Source organism: Micropterus salmoides, unplaced genomic scaffold (genome assembly GCF_014851395.1).
Source record: "Micropterus salmoides isolate LMB-PRFRI ecotype aquatic unplaced genomic scaffold, ASM1485139v1 Ms_hic_scaffold_8, whole genome shotgun sequence".
NCBI lineage: Eukaryota > Metazoa > Chordata > Actinopteri > Centrarchiformes > Centrarchidae > Micropterus > Micropterus salmoides.
Window position 1 is genome coordinate 5880706 of NW_024044570.1, and position 7898 is coordinate 5888603.

At 40.8% G+C, this 7898-nt stretch overlaps 1 long non-coding RNA gene across 1 annotated transcript; it reads right to left on the minus strand.

The window, feature by feature from the left end:
- Nucleotides 1-2193: 2193 nt before the first annotated feature.
- Nucleotides 2194-5287, minus strand: LOC119894157. The gene is made up of 2 exons (XR_005442886.1): nucleotides 4766-5287; nucleotides 2194-2743 (listed from the first exon to the last, which is right to left on the minus strand). It is a non-coding gene; the product is annotated as an uncharacterized LOC119894157 (long non-coding RNA).
- Nucleotides 5288-7898: the final 2611 nt, after the last annotated feature.

A 7898-nucleotide genomic window follows, 5' to 3' on the forward strand; every position in this document is an offset into this window, starting at 1 on the left:
GCTCAATTATAAATAAAAAATGGGGGGTGTCTGTTAACATAAAACTAAACATGTAGCATTTCCAACCTACTAAGCGTGGAGGCATCAGAACCTCAACAGGAATATTGTGACAAATATAAAAAGTACCTTTCTCTCTCAAGTCCCAGTTTTCAGTCATGTGACATGCGCGGGGACCTGGAGGGCAAAACAACAGACCAGCATAGCAGCTCACACTGTGAAACCCCCAAAGAGACGCCACAAAAGCAGTCTTTTCATCTTTCATCCATCCATCCATCGTCAACCGCTTGTCCTGCGTATAGGGTAACGGGGGGCTGGAGCCAATTCCAGCTTACATCGGGCGAAAGGCGGGGTACACCCTGGACAGGTTGCCAGTCCATCGCAGTGTATCATCTTTCAACTTAAGAAAAGATATGAACACAAACTGCAAGTGTTGGGCAAATCCGATCGATATAACGTTACAGCATCCGCTGCCACATTTCTACTGTTTAAAAACCGCCAGGGCCCTGCTGCTGCTCAACTGCTGCATGTTTACGTTTACCTTATGGGAATCCCTCACCTAACATAGCCCAAGCTTCTCTCCTCCTCGATTAGTGCATCCGAAAGCAAAACAACCATCTAGCATGTCCAGCAACTCAAAGTAACAGTGTATCACTTGCTTATTGGTTGGCAGGCAGCGGAAAATAACGTCTTTTTGTCCTCCATAGGAGCGTTTGTGAAAACAGCATGTGAAAACTATGAATTCCAGACAATACGCTCACACAGTCCTGCCCACAGCAGCTTCGTAACGCAAAATAGCGGTGTGGGGAATTCATTAATGTGATAACAGCCATGGCTAACGTTTTACAACCTAATTAGCTTCCATCATGTAACTAAGGACTCTACCGCTAGCTTATTAATACAAGTAACATCAGGTGACCAAATACACGACTCGTAAGTACCGTTATGTAAAAGCGTTAATCGATTTGCTTCAAATTGTTCGTTTGAGATGTAAGTAAACGTAAACGTAATTAATAACTGATTCATAGTTAACTGTTAACGTTGGTCTCAAAAAAATCTAACGCTAGTGTTGCAAAACACGTTACCACATTTATATATTAAAAAGCATTTAAAACCATGTGAAGTATAATGTCAATAACAGATGAGTCTGTGACTTAATTTAATATTTTCCGGTGTCTTACCTTGACTGTGAGCTGGTAACAAGCTGGTGAGCTGGTTACCTCTGCTAACGCAGAATAGCATATAGCATTAGCTCATTAGCCTGAGCTAACTCGGTCACGTCGAGCTAGGCGGGAGTGCTTTCAGCAACACATCCCCTCAGCTCCACCCACGACCCTCTTGGCCTCTTTGCCCATTTTTGGTTAACCGGGAGTGATACGCGGTGACGCGCTGCCAAGATGGCGGCGGCTAGTTCCGCCAATTTTGAGCGACAAAACGGCTCTTCAGAAATCAACGGGTGACATCACGGACGCTACGTCCATTTTTACACAGAGCTAGCGGAGTGTAGATTACACAAATTGACCATAACTACGGCCGTTACTGGAAATAAGTGCAGCAAAAACATCAATACTAGTAAAAGGCTGGTACGGCATCAGTGCAACAAGCAGGAACGTGCACCTAGCGATATTTTAATCTGCTCTGTCTCATCCACCGCAGCTGTGTTTTGGTTTTACACAAGCACATGTGCTAGCTCAGCTAATACCTAGTTTGTTATAAACAAGCTAAATCTCTCTGTCATCTGCCTGTTTAGCTGAGATGCTATGTACCTTAAAATTTAACAACTCCTTGCAAACTCAGCTGCTTGAGAGACAGCAGCAGCAAAGGGAGGAGGAGGACTGAAACTGACAGTCTTCTTTCTTAAATTCACTCAGTATTTTGATGTCAGGAATTTGGTTTATTTTACATATTCCATTTGTTTCCAGTGAGATACTGATTTCATATTGTTACTTTGCTGCTGTAAACTTTACTTTTGTTGCTGCTCTGAAAACGGTTAGTTATAATAAAACATTACATTTTATTACTGTTCTTTTTTAAATAACGCATTTTTAAAATGCATTTATTTAGTAATGAAAACCCAATAAGATTAAAGAGAAAGAACAAAACCAATAAATAGTATCAATAAAATCCAAAGAATCGGTTACTAATAATTGGGATCGGGATTGGCCCGGAAAAAAACAATCCCTAACACTTTCTGACCGCTGTGAATATAAGAACATTTTATTTAAAGGGATGAAACAAGCCTGTAAAATCTGTTCTTGGGTTTTAGTATCTGATGACCTGAGTCTGAGGTCCAGCTCGGTGTGCACAGATACAACTTGTCCTGTAAGTGAGGAGCTGAGTGTATTCAGAGGTGAGTGAGAAGTCATTACTGTGAATAATGACTCGCTGAAGGCGTTTGTGGCCTTCGCCTTATTAGAGCACCGATGATGACACCTCCAGCGGAGAGAACAGAGAGGAGCGACGGAGGGCAGAGGAAGACCAGGATCCAATTACCAACAGCGCTGAAAGCTCTCTGTGGGCGAGCAGACTTTTCTCCAGGCTCATGGAAGGTTTTTGTCATCAAGGTCAGGCGGTGGCGAACAGCTCTGAGACTGATTTTCAGGTCAGGGAGGGTAAAAAAGATCTGTATGTTTCATCTCTGTTGGAGGTCAGAAATGACATCCTGGCACTGGATACATACATGTAATCCTTTTAAAAGCAAGCCAGCTGTTGTGACCTTTGAGCTTGTCTGCTTGCGTGAGATTGACTACAAGAAGAAGAAGAAGAAAGAAGAGAGAGAGAGAGTGGGACAGAGAGAGATAAAGAGGTTATCCTGGAAAAAAACACATTGCACACTCCCCTCCTTTTAAAACTCGGTCTTCAATTATAGGCACCTTAATCTTTGAATTAGGTCTTTCAAGTTGCACTAATCATTATTTTTCATACTTACCCTGAATTAATTGACTAATTAGCAGCTCTACGGTGTTGAACACTGGAAAGAAGTCACAACATTTCACAAATCGTGATTCTATCGTTTGGATTCTCACATCTACTGTTACCACTCATATGACACAACTGTCATCCTGTTTCTCACTGTTAGCAGAGACTCCAGTCTGCAGAGTAGTTCATACAAGTTACTGTTAAACCAAAAAAAATACACTGAATAATTACTAGACGAAAGTTACGTTTTAGTCGTTAGTCGTTAATTAATTTCCATTGCTGGTAGCAAAGCCAGTTCACCAAAACTTGGCAGCCTACAGGTCCAACTCTGGTAGGAGGAGGAGGGTCATGAAGGTTGGTCAGCTGATGTGCGTTAATCAAAACTCGTTCCTCACTTGACCTGAAAATTGATCTATAACATAAGCCTCATTTACTCTTTTCATTTCAACTGTCTAGCATCTGAATAAAATCTAAATGAGATTTGAGACACTTTCATTCACACTTAACCACGTATACTTGTCTCTGTTGGCTAGATCACAAATCTGATTAAAATTCACTTTGTTTTCCCTGGGTACATGCAACTCGGGGTCATCCCTCCTCCAGGCCAGAAGCAGGTGGTACTGCATTTGAAGCTGTTTGGTGACACCATCAGATGAATAAGCAAATATTCCTTGTTGCTGTAACTTTAGTTTCTGTTTTCAAAAGGACAGAGGAGACAGTGGTAGTGTGAAGGAAATCGGACAGTGAGTGAGTATCCCCAAACTGCTTACCATCATTATGGGCGCAGTAATGATGACAAATGCATCTTTTAGAGACAGATGCATTAAACATCTGGCTAGAATGCTTCTCAAACCAGCTCTTTCTTGAATGCTTCTTGGATGCATTTACATATTTTGAGAGTAGAATAGCATGCTGATGTGCCCAAGACACGTGACGCGTGAGTTTAAATGGGGTAAATGATTAGCAGAATAAAATGTGTAATCAGCAACAATCTGTAGTTTTTAAATGCACTGTGACCACTGACATCTTTAGTAATGGAAACCCTCACAAATAATTTGCTTTAGCTACTCTACAGCTTCATCAGTGACATTGTCAACGTCGTAAAAGACAAATCCTATATCTGCAGCTGGTTTCTGTGTGTTGGTTTCAGCTTATCTCTGAGCAGCCAATATGAATCTTATGATTTGGTGTCCCCAGAAAACAAAATACATGTTTTATTCACGACTCATGTCAGTTTCCGCCTTTGAAGAAAACGATTTCATCAGTAATGGGACAAAACACAGCACGCTCAAGGAGAAAAAAGAGCAACAAAAAATCTAATTCTGCTTCCTTGAAACAGCCTTTTTTTATTTGAGTCACTTCTTTCTTTCCCTTTCCTCCATTTGGTGAAGGAATGAGACGGTTTAATACATTATTATTATTATTACCGCTGCAGAGAGATAAGGTCACTGTGTTAAAAAGTTCTTTAACCTGCCAGAAGAACAGAAGTGATGATAATATAAGGTGAATTTAATTTGGTTTTATCACCAGCCGTTATCTCTTTTCTCACTGTTATATATATCTTTTTAGATTTTGAAGTTTCAATGATTATTAAAACACTTTTTACGTCTTAAATTATCTTTTTAAATTACAGTCAAAGTTTGAAAAGCCCTTATATGATGTTCAGACTGTAACTACGAGCTGCCAAGTGGAAAATCATGTTCACAAGCAGCCCCTGACTAGTAATTTTCTGATATTTCTTCCAGTTTCAATCTCATCCCATTTGGTGAGAGATCATATTTTCCTTAAATCACTCAGCCCTAATTTAGGAGAGGCGATTTGGGTTCATTCTTGTATTTCATGTACTCACAGTTGTTTATTTTATGTCCTCAGCATATCAACTGGGTTTCGGTCTGATGTTGTGAAGCAGAACCTCCTCATAAGCATCCCGTCGCTTCGTTCAAACAGCTTCAGGCAGACTGGCGGTGAATCTCCGGTGTTAACTGAAGTCTGCTGAGTGTTTCCTCCACAGACGAACGCAGCTCTGCGTGAATATGAAGTGGAAAAGAAGACTCACTGATGTCTTAAAGAGCAGTTTTCTGTCAGAGAGGAAGAGGCAGCAGTGTGAGAGGAGATGCTCAGCAGGAGGTGAGCGACTCTCCCGAGAAGGAAAAATATCTTCACTTCAGAAACAAAGAGAAGAACTCAGCATGTTAAACTCAGGTGTGTAATACGACACTGTGGCAGAGGACTCGGAGGTCGTCTGGTGCAGAGCAGTGCTGGGATCTAGTAGAGGGGCAGGTTTGGTTATTAGAAATATTAATGAAGTTAGTACATAAGTTAGTTATTTAAAGTAATAAAATAAAAAATTATTAATAAAGATTGAAAAAATACAGGGAATGCCTGGGATCAGAGACCGATAACCAAATAAGTTGGCCCACTTTAAAATGCCAATATTTAGAGGGGTGAAGAGCGAGGAAAATGGTGGACTTAACCATGCGGGTGGCCCGTCACGCAATCATCCAAAATGGCGGGCAGGCCTGCAGAGCTTAAAAATGGTGTGTGAAAATGGTGGATAGACTCAACCAGTCCTCATCAAAATGGTGTGGAACACAGCTGGAGTTTAGGCTACACTCTGTGGGTCCCAGATGTATATGTGTGTGGATGCTCATGTAGCGTGTGTTTGTGTGTAGGTTAGTACAGGAAGAGAAAAAGGCATACAGAGCAAGGTATAAGATCCAGTACCCAGCAGTGAGCTTGTGTACATTCAGCGGTGGTCCTGGACTTTGGACTCTGCACACAGTGGCAGGAGCTAACACAGGTAAAAATTCACAAATCCTAATTACTCCGGTAAAACACGGTAACTGCCACTTTATCACACATGAACTGGCAGTAAACTTGCATTCAGCAGTAGTGTTGCCAGACTTTGGTCCAGACAAAGTGCCGTTTTTGGCTTCACACAGTGTCAGTAATAGGATAGTGTGTAGCCAAGTTGCACTTTTGTGTTGGAATATGAAAGTTCAAAGTAAATGGCTGTCTGACTACAAGGTAAAGTGCTGAAAATATTCTAAATATAGTTTATATTTGAACTGATGATTTTTTCAGTGGGAATTCTTTTAGGTGGCTAAAACATTTTTGTATGTGCAGTGCATTGCTTTTTTGCCAGTACAACTTTCTGCTTCTCCAAACTGGGGTCGTGCTGACTGCCCTCTACAGGTAAAACACTGACAATAGATTAGTACCTCATACAGACCAAGCGGGAAGCTTCCGGTCTGAGAACCGAATCCAGTGCGGAAGTCCCGTCAGCAGCGACGACTCTTCTGGTTGCAAAAAGAAGTCCGGTTCCATTAAAAATAATGATAAAATGACCCTACTTCTCAACTGAATAATTACCTTAGTAAACACTTTCATAATGAGTTTATGGTCTTAGTCGATAGTTTCAAGTCTTCTTTAATACAACATGATGTTCATTTAGTAAATTATGGTCTCATTTATTGGAAAATAGACCAGAAAGCAAAGGATGCTTCAGGGCGGGATTATATATGATTGACAAGTCGTTAACATGGTGACCAATTACTCAGGCTAGAAGCGACTCATATCCTCAGCACTGTGTAAATTTAACCAGCGCCGCTGAAAAAGCTTATTAGGAGTTGGCTGTTCACTTTCTCTGGTGAGTACATTTAGTTTTAAGACTGTTGTTCACTAGACAAAGTTGTCAGCCCTGTTAAAATGACAGTTAAGGTGAATTACAGACCTAGCTAAGCAAGCTAGCTAGCTCCACAAACGGCCGTTAGCTCCACCGTCTCGTCCAAATATGGTCACGTCCGGTGCAGCTGGTTGCAAAAACTCAACATGGCGGCGCCCTATCGGCCAGACTCGAGGCTTCAAAACCGCAGTCCACAAACCAACAGGTGACGTCACGATGACTACGTCCACTACTTATTTACAGTCTATGATACAGACCCACATCAAAATTACCATGCTATCCCTTTAAATTACATCCTTCATATACATCATGATTTATTCACTAAGTCTGCTTTCACTGTAGTTTGTTGCATTTTGCTTTTATCAATATACCAACTTTTCAATCTCTGTCAAGTGAAAAACTTGTTTCAGCAGTCATCACTTTTTTTCTCTTTGGTCTGGTATTTATAATATAATATTATCTGGTGTTTTAGGCTTGATTTTATTTGATAGTCTCTGGTATCTTAGCCCTGGTTTTGTCCAATACTATTATATTATTGTCTTTGCATTGTGAAAGCACTTGGTAACATGTTTTTTTATTATTATTATGTGGTATTTTAGGCTTTAGTTTGATCCAAAATAATATTCTCTTCTTTCCCCAATTCACCCAACACACTGACTGTCCTTCTATCCATCGATTGATCAATATCTTTCTCCCCCCTCATCCTCTTCTCTCTGACCCTTCTTCATTTGCAGCACTTGATCTTTGACCTCTGTATGGATCCAGCCCTCATCAGTTTGCTTTGTCCTCACAGAGAGCCTGTTTTGTTCTCTGGCACCAGCAAACATCAGCAGCTCTAATAGAGGTCAACAGTTAATGGGATCAGGAGCTCATCAGAAGTATCAGATTAACTGTGGGGATATTGATTACTGCAGATTTGATTGGCTGTTAAAACACACATGGAGAAAACATAGACACACAGCTGACTGTTTGTCTCTGGGGACAAATGAACTTAAAAATATCAATAACTGTTCAGTTTGTCCTGGATTAACTTTCCCGGTCACTCTGATCAATATCTAAAGATGGTAAGAGGTGCTAAACTGAACTGAGCCTGGTGCCACAGAGACACCAGTGGTTATATTTGTACCTAACTTTTAATTTCGGAGTACAGTAATTCAGTGTAAAGTGAAAAAACCTGCTGCAGGCTTTGTGGTCTCCAAGCCCACGCTGAAGACATTACCATGGCATCATTAGGGTTATTTTAACTTGAAAAGCTCCTCCAGAGCTACAGAAGACTTTATACATTGGTTTTCACAGG